Below are 13893 nucleotides of genomic sequence, written 5' to 3' on the forward strand. Positions count from 1 at the left end.
ACAGCAATGGTGGTCCATGCCTGGTCACTGCCCAGTCCCATGGGGGAGTCACCCTGGCCCCAAGGCCCTCCCCGCCCACCCCCCCACCTTCCTGCCCCTAGCAAGGCCCCCCCCTCACCCCAGCCAGCCCGGCCACTGTCAGGACTAGCAGCCCGTGGTCGCGCCTCTCTGTGTCCTACCTTCTCTCTCTCGCTCATCGGCCATGGAGCCAGTTTCACGATTTTTAAATGCTACAGTGAACCTCGCCGCCGGGAATTCGCCCCGGCAGAGACGGAGGATCGCAGAGGATCAGGAGAATACCGGGTCAGGCCCGCTAATGATATGCCAAGGTTGTTTACTGTACCTGTGCATTGACACTGCTGTCGAGGCACCGGAGAATTGCGATTTGGCATGAAACCAGCGCCCGCCACGATTCCGGTGTCAAAACCGATTCTCCGCCCAATCACGTATCCCGATTTCAGCTTCAGCCGACGGAGAATTCCTCCCAAGTAATCTCAGCTCATTATCTTAAAACAACTGCTATAATGAGCTGCAGTAAACCCTTCAAAAACACTCCTGACAGCTAACGCCTTAGGCTCCTGACTGGAGAAAGAGAAAAATAAATATAAACAACAAAATACTAAAACCCCAATACCTTGCTCACCGAAAGAAGGCTATTTATTAACACAATGAACAGAACCCCACATAGTGTAAAACCCCAATTCTAATCAAGAACTGTAAGAACTCAATCCCTACAAGAAAAGGAATAAACGAGAACAAGCATAAAATCTTAACAATGTAACAATACAACATACCCATCAACAGAGCCAAAAACCCAATTACATTGTGCCCAACTTATGTCCTTTAATGAAAAAGTTTGCTTCTCCCAACATCTCGAAGTATAGTCTTTTCCCTCAAATGTCACTTTGAGCCAAGCTGGGTAGGCCAACCTGAACCGAACTCCACTCTTATATCGGGCAGCCTTGACTCCATTGATTGCACCCTTCTTCCTTTCTAGCTCCGCACCCATGTCCTGATAGAACATGATGGAGTACCCTTCCCGCTTAAAATCACGGTGTTTCTTTCCCATTGTAAAACCCTCTCCTTTTCCTTCAAGCTGTGGAACCTCACTACCACTGCACAAGGTGGATCTTCAGGACGAGGCCTCGGCCAAAGTGTGCAATGGACTTGGTCCAATTCTATGAGGGGACATAATTCCACCCTCCCCTATAATCTTGCCGAACATGCCCGAGATGTAGTCCATGGGCACTGGGCCCTCCAAACCCGCCGCCAACCCCACAATCAAAATATTTCGCCTCCAGGACCTATTTTCTAGGTCATTCATCGTGGCTCTCAATGATCTATTTGTTTTAGTCACCAAAGACAATTCTGATTCTAGCACGGTTATACGATCGCTGCGTTCCAATGAGGCTACCTCCATAGTCAGCCTAGACTTCAACAGTCTGATTAGTTTTCCCAAGAGCCGCTCGCATGGGGGCCAAGGCCTCTTCAATTGACTTCTTGAGGGCTTCCGACACAATTCGGCGGTGCCTTTCGAATTCCTTCGCCAAGATATTAGAAAGAACCCCAGCCATTAGTGTAGTGGACAGAGAACCAGAAACCGCCATTTTACTTGCCGTTGAACTCTGAGAGGCCTCTGGCCCTGCCGATGAATTTGTGCTCCCAGCCTTCTTTCCTTAGAATTGTTTTGGACATTTTAGTCATAAAAGACCTCTATTACAATAACTAAATTGATTCCCGAAGAATAAACGATCCAAGACACCAAGTAAAGGAGCAAGAAATACAGTACTCCAGCGGGAGCCTCCTCATGCGCATCTTCTTCCTTCATTACGTCACCGGAAGTTCCTGTTTAGGGATATTAATTGAAGGAGCCGGACACTGGAAATAACTCCCCCTAAGTAATACAATCGGGTCTTTTATATCCATCTGATAGGGGCAGATGGAGCCTCAGCTTAACAAATCATCCGAAAGATGGTGCCACCAACAATGCAATACCTGCTCAGCATTCCACTGGAGTGGAAGCTTTGATTTTTGTGCTCAAGTACTCAGCATGGCTTGCTATGTATTTTAGCAGTTTGCTTCTCATTCATTGCACCAACAGTAGATCAATAAATGGTTTAGCAACAATACCGCAGGCAGAACTCATGGAGCTACTCTGCTGAGCAGCTGCTGTAGCTTATTCAAACTGCCAGCAGGGCAGAAATAAATCCATCGCCGTGTTAAACTCATGGAGTTCAAAAGTAATCAATTTTCAACAGAAAACCATTGTTCAGATAGTGTTTACTCTGGCGCCCTCCCCACTCCCCCCTAACTCAATAATCTCCTCCAATCCTGTAACCCTCCAAGACTTCCTCCAATTCTGGTCTCTTCCGTTTTCAGGGCTCCACCATCGGTGGCTGAGTCTTCAGTTGCCGAGACTCTGAGCTCTGAGATTCCATCCCGAACCCTCTCCATCTCTCTCCCCTCCTTTAAGGCATCCTTTGAAACCTACCTCCCTGGCCAGACTTTGGGTCAACTGTTCTTATAGCTCCTGAGGTGACCTGGTGTCAGATTTTGATTGACAACACTCTCATGAAGCACCTTGGGTCATTTCACTATGTTAAATGTGCTACACAAAAGCAAGTTGTTGTTCTTTCTGCCAACAAAGAGACTCCGAGCACAAAGGGAGTGAGCCCCCAGCTGCTGTGGGCGTATTACGAGAAAGGGAGTCGACAGCAGGAATGGAAAGGATTTTGAAATTGTCCATTGTTCTTCCTATGTTATAAAAGTGATTATACTTCTAAACAAAAATACTTAAGCAATCTTAAAGCATGGTAGCACAGTGGTTAGCTCAGTTGCTTCACAGCTCCAGGGTCTCAGGTTCGATTCCCGGCTTGGGTCACTGTCTGTGCGGAGTCTGCACGTTATCCCCGTGTCTACGTGCGTTTCCTCCGAGTGCTCCGGTTTCCTCCCACAGTCCAAAGATGTGCAAATTAGGTGGATTGGCCATACTAAATTGCCCTTAGTGTCCAAAAAGTTTAGGTTGGGTTGTGGGGATAGTGTGGAGGTGTGGGCTTAGGTGGGTTAGTCTTTCCTGTGCAGACGCGATGGGCCAAATGGCCTCCTTCTGCACTGTAAATGCTATGTGTATGTCGATATCATTTTGGGATATTCTGAGGCTGTAAAAGATATAGATGCATATTCTTTTCTTTTGTTCCTTTCACATGTCTCTGTTTCACAGAAAAGATGAGAGAGGGACATTTTAAGATCTGCAGCTGAATTAGTGACACCGCAAGGCAATATTCAATCTTGAAAGCATATTCCAGCTTTTAGCATTCATTGCTGTTTTTAAACAGATTCCTGTCTTCATAATTCAGAGAGATTCATCTGTTCACATTTCCCGCAGAACATGCAGGCTGTCGGTGCCCTTATGCAGCCAAGAATCAGCACCAGCAGCACTTCATTCATTATAATGTATAGTCATTCAAAGAATTTAGGAAACTCAGCAATTCTAGAAATTGACTTGTCTGGAGTGTAATTCATGTCTAATCCTCTGTATTTATTCAAGCTCCTCTTGTACATACCCATTTTCTATTGAGTGCGTCAATAAGCAGTAATGACTCAATGCAAACATGCGTTATGTCAATCACAGTTGGGGAGGTAGAAATCAAAGCATCCTCCTAATTTGTTCTTGCCAAGAAATCAAAGAATGATGCAGCATGCAAGGAGGCCATTTGGTCCATTGTGACAGTGCTGGGCACAAATGTGAACATTTGAGTCGAACAAAGGTCTTTAAATATCACAATCATAGAGAATCATAGAATCCCTGCAGTGCAGAAGGAGACCATTCGGAAATTCAAGTCTACATCTATCCTCTGAAAGAACACTCCACCCCCAAGCGCACTCCCCCGCCCAACCTCAATAACCCCTTAACCTAACCTACACTTCTGACTCTCTCTAGCTACCTCCTGCACACACTCCCCCACAAGGCTTAGCATCACTGCCTTATATACTTGTAACTGTTGCTCCCTCTAGCGGCTACACTACACACTTCATTAACCCTTGCAGTTCTTACAGTTATGATAATACCACACACTCTTGGAGCTGTCATTCTAACCGTCGACTGGAACTGTATCATAGAACGTGATTGATGACATGGCAGCTACATCGGAGATGACAGATCGGAAACTGACACTGCCGTGTTTAGTGTGAGGGGAGTAGCACAGTAAGTCAAAGCCTTTGATGTAATAGCGACCCATTTATTCAGTTCCAATATGAGTCTCTTGTAGGTAGATAATGATAACTTCAGATACGAAGGGACAATTTAGCATGGCCAATCTACCTAACTTGTACATCCTTGGACAGTGGGAGGAAACCAGAGCACTCAGGGGAAATGATATATGATACATACGGGCTGCCGACAAACCCTTACTTTCTGCTGACACGTTTGGTCATATCTTTCCCATTTCTAAATTCCTCCACTATCATCGATTTTGGAAACTGTCGATGTAAAATTCTCATGATACAATTCCTTTCCAACAATGGTGATGCTTTAGCTCTCTCAGTCACATCTCTCCAATCAGTTCAAATTGCCCTCTAACCCTGCTTCACCTTAAGGTCACACTTCAACTTGACTATGGGAGCTCAACTAAAATAGACAATTGTATACATAGAGTTACCCATCTTAATTGAGTTTACACTTTCAGAGACTGGGATTACTAAACGTGTCCAAAAAAAAGCATTTCACAAGAAATCAGTCATGGCCACACCCGATCTACCATTTCAACCTGGCACGGTGGGGGGGGGGATGGATTATAATTCAGGACCGTGGAGACCCCCCCAACCACCCCCCCCCCCCCCCCCCCCTCGTCAATATCCAAGCACCTCTGGCTAAACTGATGATCCTATCAGCAGAGTGAATTTCCAGAGAAAAGCCCTCTTGCGGAATCCCAGTCCCGCCAGGACTGCCAGTCTCGATGTGAAGCAGCTCTTTGGCTTTATGGAAATAGGGCATGCTCTCCAAATCCTACACCTTAATATTGAAGGCCTGTCAGCTGCCAGGTGAAATCTCATTGAATGTCTTGCCACCCAACACTCCATCAACATTATCTGCCTACAAGAGACTCATACTGCAACTGAATAAATGGGTCGCTATTAGAGAAAAGGCTTTGACTTACGGTGCTACTCCCCTCACGCTAAACACAGCAGTGTCAGTTTCCGATCTGGCATCGCCGATGTAGCTGCCATGTCATCACCACGTTCTATGACACAGTTCCAGTCAGTGGTTAGAATGACAGCTCCAAGAGTGTGTGGTATTATCATAACTGTAAGAACTGCAAGGGTTAATGAAGTGTGTAGTGTAGCCGCTAGAGGGAGCAACAGTTACAAGTATATAAGGCAATGATGCTAAGCCTTGTGGGGGAGTGTGTTCAGGAGTTAGCTAGAGAGAGTCAGAAGTACAAATAGTGTGAGTGAGAGCAGATCATAGTTTATATCAGTATGAAGATTAGCTGTAGATGAGTGTAGTTTAAATGTTAATAATCAACTGTGTATTCTCGGGCAGCACAGTGGTGCAGTGGTTAGCACTGGGACTACGGCGCTGGGGACCCAGGTTTGAATCCCAGCCCTGGGTCAATGTCGGTGTGGAGTTTGCACATTCTCCCTGTGTTTGCGTGAGTTTCACCCCACATCCCAAAGATGTGCTGGTTAGGTGAATTGACCATACTAAATTGCCCCTTAATTGGAAAACAAGATAATTGGGAACTCTAAATTTATTTTAAAAGACTGTGTATTCTTTCGGAGTACGTGTTGAATCCAAATTAGCAGTGTTAATAAATTTATAGTTTTGCTTAAGTTCAAGCTATAAGAGTTCAATCATCCTGAAATAAACAACACAAAGAACATCACAGGGTGGACTTCCAGAAACCACCTCACCTTGACAAATGACCTCAAGCAACAAGGAAAGTTCTATTCTGTCAGGTAGGATTGGAATTACTCATCTGACCGGTGCTAGGTCAGTCCCCTCGATAGTCACCCTCAACCAGCTTAGTCCCTAGACCTGGGTCGCTTCCCACATTGTCAACACAGGCCCATTACTCATTCACATTGACCTCTGCCTTTCAGTCACTAAATTATGCAAATAAAACACAATTCTGGCCAAAATACAGCAAGACCTTGGACCACGTCATTGTTACTAAACCTATTTATGATCTACCTGTGGCGGAATCATTTTTACTATGTATTCATGTTTGTTCCTAGTTGGAACAAGGTCACTTTAAGACTTCAATCATGTGACGTACTGGTGAGAGCACTCGCAGTTTGGGCGGGATAACATTCAGTTAACACTAGCAGCCTGTGTGACAACATCTTCCCAATAAAGCTCCTGTTTGTTTTTGTACCTTCGTGATCCGCAACCTTCTCTTTTAAAATACCACAATTTTGTGGTGTCATTTACAAAGCTGCTTGTAGAGAAGGTCAAAGGCTACCTCCTTACTCCCCAAGACTTGTCCACCATCTACAAGGCACAAGTCGAGGGTCTGATGGTATGCTCTTTCCACTTGCCTGGATGAGTGCAGCTCCAACATCACTGAAAAGTTCAACATTCAGGACAATACAGCCGGCCTGATTGGCATCCCATCCAGAACTTAAACTCCCTCCACCTCTGGTAGTGGATGGGCCTCGCTGGTGACATCCAGGGAATGAATAATCAAAACAGGCATAAATCAAACTCCGAAATATACATTTCATCTTTTGGCTGTTTATTGAGGAGTCATTTCATTATTTACTTCGACCTGATGGACATTCCCCCTTCGCGTCACTCACCATCCACATGGACTATAGCGGTTCAAGAAGGCAGCTCAACTCTACCTTCTCAAGGGCAATTAGGGAAGGCCAAAAATGTTGGCCCAGCCAGCAATGCCCACAGCCCGTTAAATAATGTTTAAAAAGCCATCTACATCCCATACTTTGATGCTGAGAGTGCAGCATTCCTAAAGGAATATGAATCATCTGGAGACGCTGATGTAGCAGACCACCTCATCCAAACTCTCAATGCTACATAGATGGGAGTAAATGACAACAGAGCTCAACTTCACTCCCAGTCAGACGAGCTGGAACCTGCTTCATTGTCTTAGAGCAGCCCAAATATCACCCACGTGAAATCGCCCATCAGTCACCCTGAACCAAGCTGCCAGAAAATCTTCCCCATCTGGCGAGCACAGTGTTGGAAAATAAACCAATCTGAAGAAACAACGGTAACAACATGCAGGCCACGGCAGTCCTGACACTTCAAGATTAATGACCTGGTGTTGGCGCTTAGGTTGGAGGAGTGTCTCCTGGAGGCGATTGGGAAGGATCACACGAGGTTCGTAAAGGGCAGGCAGTTGGCTTTGAACATGCGGCGTCTGTTAAATGTGATACACTCTTCAGCACTAGGGGGGTAAGAGGTGGTGTGGCGTCGGATGCGGAGAAGAGTGGAGTTATTTGTTTGTGGTGTTGGAGAGGTTTGTCATTGGGTCTAAGTTGTGTCAGTGAAAGGGTCGGAGTTGCGCAACGGCGGAAGAGTTGGGGGAGAAGTTTGTGATTCCATGGGGTAGGTTTTCAGGTACATGCAGGTGCAGGATTTCACAAAGAAAGTTTTCCCGCCTTTTCCGGTGGCACCACCCTCCTCGTTGTTGGAGTGATGTTTGCGAGGACACTTCTTTGTCAAGAATCTGGTCCAGAGTGCAGAAGGATGGAGCTTGTGTGAAACAATAATTGTCACCAGCATAGATGTGGTTATTGGCAGGTCATTTGTATAAACATTGAACAGCATTGTGGTTAGCAATGATTCTTGTGGTATTCCATTGGTGTTAGAAGAAATTAATAGTTTGAGTAAAAGAGGGGTTATTGCTAAAACCCCTGCATTAAAGTAAAATCGCATGTTAGTCAAATGCTTATACCCCAAATGAACTTTACACACCCTCATGGATCTGATGAGTAAGTTCCCACCAGCAAGGACTTGATTGTTTACATGAGAGCAGATAGTCTCTAGCTAAGAGGAGATAGCAGACCTGCTTCTGGGTGAAGATTTAATAATAAATCTATGTAGACAAGATCGGAATTTGAAACAATATTCTGAGTACTGATTAACCGTATAAACAGTGTATCAGTGATTTCGAGTGCTCTCTCTGTGAGGGCTGTTATTAGGAGAGTGCTGATTCGGAGTGCTTGAATCATGAATAAACTATTGTAACCTGTCCCTGGGTTTCCTGTAGATAGTTGAATGAAGTCCACCACAACAATTGACCAGTGTTCGCCCTTTTCCCAGGTAGATTCTGAATCGCCTGTTGCAGAAGGGTGTTTCGACAGCTGTCCTGACCCAGGACAGCTTTAAGAGCAAGCCAGTGTGCAGGACTGTGTCATAGGCAGCTGAGACATCCAGTAGCACCATGTCTGTCTTCAGGTTCTTTTGGAAACTAGTTAAGATGGAAGTGGTGAGCACCAGAACCTGATCACATGTGCTGCTTACAGAAACCAGCTTGGTTGACATGAAGGATGGTCTCTACTTCTGGAATGTGTGTCGCAGGATAAGACGCTCAAAGATCCTGAATCACACAGGAAGTAGGGAGTCTGGTCGCCAATGTGAGATCTTTTCCAGGTTTTGGAATGGCAATGATTGTTGCCATAAGCCATACCTTCAGGACTGAGTTTGAGCTGATGATTCTTGTGCAGGACAGAGTCAGCTAGGCATGAGCACGGGAGCCACGTTGCGGCAAGAATTCTGGTGCGATGTTCTCATGTCCCGCTACCATACCACATTTCAGGTCCTTGATGCTTTTTCCAGTTCTGTGATTTTTTTCTAAATTTTTTTTTGGGGGTTTTTAATATTTTAACATTTAAAATATACAACATAACACCAATAAAGCAAAAACAACAAAGCCCCCAATCCCCCCCTTCACTCCTCAATAACTCAAAACAAAAGCTCCACTTTGCCCCTCCCCACCTTAACAGCTGACGGTAACAAACTCTTTAAAATGTAATATGAACAGATTCCATCTCTCGCTGAACCCCTCACTTGCCTTCCACAAAACAAATTTGACCTTCTCCAAACACAAAAATTCCATCAGATCTCCCAACCATACCGAGGCACAGGATGGAGAAGCTGACCTCCACCCTAACAGGACCCACCTGCGAGCAATCAGCGAGGTGAATGCTAAAACATTTGCCCCGCTCCCAACTGCAGCTCCGGCAAGACTGACACCCCAAATATGGCCCCCAGGGGAATGGGCTCCAAATCCACGTGCAAAATCGCCAATATGATGCTGAAGAATGTCCTCCAAAATGTCTCCAACTTTGAGCAGGACCAGAACATATGTACATGGTTGGCTGGACCCCTCCCGCTCTGTTCACAGATGTCCTCCACCCCCTCAAACAATTGTTCATCCTTGACTTCATCAGGTGAGCTCTATGTAGCACCTTTAGCTTTATCAACCCCAGCCTCACACATGAGGTTGAGGCATTCACCCTCGACAACACTTCACATGACAACCCCTTCTCCAGCGCCATACCTAAGCCCCTCCACCCACTTGACCATAACCGCCTCCAACGGTGCCCTATCCTCCTCCAAAATCCTCCTGTAGTTCACTGAGATGATCCCATCCCATCATTCAAGCCAATCTGGGATCAGTGCTGGAGACCCAGTAAGGAAACATTTGGAACCAACTTACAGCTTTCCTTACGGAGCATGAGGCAGGAAGTAGTTCCTCCAGATCCCACAAGGTGGGACTTGGACTTTCCCAGTACATAGATACATAAATAGAAGATAAGAGCAGGAGGCGGCCTTTTGGCCCTTCGAGCCTGCTCCGCCATTCATCACGATCATGGCTGATTATCCAACTCAATAGCCTAATCGTGCTTTCTTCCCATAGCCTTTGATCCCATTCTCCCCAAGTGCTATATCTAGCCGCCTCTTGAATATATTCAATGTTTTGGCATCAACTACTTCCTGTGGTAATGAATTCCACAGGCTCACCGCTCTTTGGGTGAAGAAATGTCTCCTTATATCTGTCTGAAATGGTTTACGCTGAATCCTTAGACTGTAACCCTTGGGTCTGGCCACACCCATCATTGGTAACATCTTCCCTGCATCTACCCTGTCGAGTCCCGTTAGAATTTCATAAGTCTCTATGAGATCTCCCCCCTCATTCTTCTGAATTCCAGCGAGAACAATCCCAACCTAGTCAATCTCTCCTCATATGACAATCCCACCATCCCTGGAATCAGTCTGGTAAACCTTCGCAGCATTCCCTCGAGAGCAAGAACATCCTTCCTCAGAGAAGGAGACCAAAACTGCACACTATACTTCAGGTGTGGCCTCACCAAGGCCCTGTATAATTGCAGCAACACATCCCTGCTTCTATAATCGAAACCTTTCGCAATGAAGGCCAACATACTATTAGCCTTCCTTACCGCCTGCTGCACCTGCATGCTTACCTTCAGCGACTGGTGCACAAGTACACCCACGTCACGCTGCACACTCCCCTCTCCCAATTTACAGCCATTCAGGTAGTAATATGTTTCTGGAGACCCCTCTGGTCCAGGTTGGCATCCAGCAGCCACTCCTCCTGATCAGTGTACATAGGGCTCTGGGGTTCACCTTAGGACGGATGGGCAGCTCGTTCGAGCCCTGGCTGCCCCTGCATCATCTGGCTCTGCCAGCCCAGGCAGCTCCCCTATGTCTGCACCATCGTGTCAATGCCCTTGGCAATGCTCCTCAGTGACTGGGACATGCTCTGCAGCCCCTCGGCAAAGCCCACCTGAGAGGGGGACAGGTACCGCAGAACTTCATCAAGGTCAGCCTGGTACGAGGTGACATCCCCCAGCGAGTCGGACATTCTGCCAAGACCCTCAGCCATGGCCGTTGCCCACTGCGCAACGCCTTTGACACCTTCACTCATGCTGCCGTCGTTGTGCACCAGGCTACCCACTGCGGTCGCTACCCTAGCCGTGTTGGCTTCAGCGCCAAGCATTCCCGGCGTCATCTCCTGCGCCCATACCCTCTGGGGCTCCTCCAAGCGGCTACGGACACTGGCATCTCCCTCTGAATGTTCCGTCTGCACCCTTTGTCTCCATCAGCTCCGAGTACCTCTGCACCACAGGCTCAGCATCAGGCTAGGCCCCAGCTGGGTCTTGGGATCCACCAACCCTCTAACTGGTGTTTCGCCTGGGGGGTTCCTGCCTCCACCTGACGTGCATTATCAGCAATGTGGTGCTCACCAGATTCTGCCCCAGAAGCCTGCCGCCAACATGTCCCACCGAGGTGTGTGTATCTGCACTGGTGGGGGGTGGGGATGACAGCTGTGCCGCGAGTACAGTTGCATCCTCTGTGCTCTCCTCTGAGATGTTCTCCTCAGAAAATGCAAAGGGGCTGCCCAGGATGGGCCGGCGCCGTCGGCTGAAAGATTTACTGGAGTTTGGACATGTGGTCAGTGGGAGGGATGGGTCAGTCAGTAAGGCAATATCAACTCACATTTGACAGGTCCCCCGGATGGAGCCTAGTAGTTCCTCACCTCTGCTGCGTCCGCCAGCCTCCGCTTGGCAGGCTGGTCTATCCTCGGCCACACTAGTCACCTCCAAGGCCTGCTCCTTAAAGGAGGTGAGGATTCTTAAGTCCAGCACACCTCCTCCAGTCTGGGCCCTCTCCTGGGGACTATGGAAGAGCTTTTTCCTGAGAAGACACAGAGGGGGCACGTTAGCTACACGTCTGGTTCACAGTGATGGGAAGGGGGGTGTGAAGGAAGGGTTGGGGACGGTTGAAGGGGGAGGGGGATGGACGGAGGGACGGGGGTCGCCTGGGGATTTGGGGCAGTGGATGCTTCCTTGGGGGGCCGTGGGAGGTGGTGGTGTCTACTCACTCGTGCTGCTCGGTTCTCATAGCACTGAAGACCAGTCCTCCTGGTCACACTCCTCGAGGTGACAGCTGCCACCATCCCATCCCAGGCAGCACTGGCTCCCTTTGGCTGACTCTCCTGGACCCTCATGGGAACAGGACATCCCTCCTGGCCTCCACGGTGTCTACCAGCCTCCCCAGGTCAGCATCCCCTAATCTTGGGGCTGATCTCCTCGGCATCATTATTGCGATCTGGCTGGGCTTGGCTGAGCAAGTGCAGCTCAACCTTGTTAGCGAGGGGTTGGTGAGCGCGGTCCCGGCAAATCGGCTGTCGAGCCTTCATTTGCAGCGAGAAGCCCGTGAAGCCTTGTTAAGTGGGCCAATTAACATTGAATAGCATTGCCGGCCTCGCTGGGCCGAGCGCCGGGAAACTCGTGGCAATTCCTGCTCAATACCAGACTTGGAATTTTTCCAGAGAATCACGCCCATAACCTTCTGACTCAGGGGTGAGAGTGTGGCCATTGGAGCCACAGCTGGGAGCGGGCAAGCCAATAAAACCTAGCCACCCAATTTGCCACATTCTCACCAGGGGGTTACAATCGGGCCCATTTGGGATCTGCAGTGTTTAAAACAATGGAGTCTGTCAAACACACGAGCTTTGTGTTTTAACTGTCCAGCAGACTACAGAGAAGCAAGAGGAGAACCTGCTAAACTCTAGCTTTTTCAAGGCCTGTTGCTTCATTCCGGCTACTCAGTCATTGGGTGCGATGTTGGGCCACGTCATGCCCGACTGGGAGCGCAAAGTGACCGGAAGATGTCGGGAAAGGAGTTGATGGGTGGGGGCCCTGGAAGGGGGGGCCAGGAGTGGGTTGTGGGAGAGTCTGAGGTGGGGCAAGCCCCAGGGACTTTGCGGGGTGTGGGGTAATGCCAATTGTGTGGGGGTTGGTAACATTGTCCATGGGTGGGGGGGACATTGCTCATGGGTGAGGGTTGCACCTACACGCTCACTTAGGAATCGGGGCACCCTTTCAAAATGGCGGCCTGGTCTCGGAGTTCAGCTCCCCAGTGATGAAAAAAATGCTGAGTGTGGGCTAAACTGGTGAGAAACTCCTCAGGGCCCAAAAAAGTGACTTAAGTGTCATTGGATAGCGGTGAGGAACTTGCCAGCACAGTCAGCAGGAAACTTCCAGCAAAATCAGCCACAAATGACACTAAGAAATCTTTCAATTAGATCGTGCCCAATATTATGAGAAAACCTTCAAATGACACATTTTAAATTAAGTTACTGTGTGATCCTTTAATTGAAACATCTTCGCCTTTGACAAGTTGCATGTGCTATTTTGCTGAATGCTGGGAACTGACCTTCTGCGGAGACCGGATGTTGAAAATAAAAGCTTTAGAGAACAATTTTGGTGAATCAGCTTATATTCAATGGATACAAAGACCTTCTTGTGCCTTTCATTGATATGTATTAAAAAAAACATAATTATGAAAGGCTTGTTTTACATTACACTTTTCATGTCCTCAAAGTGCTTGACAGTCAATGATTTCTTTTATGAAGCGTTGTTGTTTTCTGAGAAAGCATGGCAACCAATTTAAACACTCAAAAGCAATGAGATAGATGCCCAAATAATGAAAGATATATTGAACTATAATAAAGAGGAGCAGAGGAGTACTTGACTAATATTTATCCATTAAACAACATAATTGAATCCCATTAAAACAAACACAAAATTATTATAAATCCAACACAAAACCAAAACAATGCCCAACAGGTTCAGGCAGCAACTGTCAAAGGAAAACATGTGGTAAGCTAATGCAACTTCCAAGCATAGGGTGGAACTCTGTTCCAGAGGCTAAGCCCAGTGGCGGAAGCGAAAGTTGGAGATACTTCCACTGGAGAACGGGATGGCTGAACAAGCACGATTCTGGGTTCTGAATTCAGCTCGTTAATTAGGCAGCTGTAAGGATCACATCCAATCTTGTGTCAGGAAGAACCAATTTCTCCCTGTCCCACGTTCACCTCATGGGCTCCAACATCCAGA

Source organism: Scyliorhinus canicula, chromosome 15, assembly GCF_902713615.1.
Source record: "Scyliorhinus canicula chromosome 15, sScyCan1.1, whole genome shotgun sequence".
Taxonomy (NCBI): domain Eukaryota; kingdom Metazoa; phylum Chordata; class Chondrichthyes; order Carcharhiniformes; family Scyliorhinidae; genus Scyliorhinus; species Scyliorhinus canicula.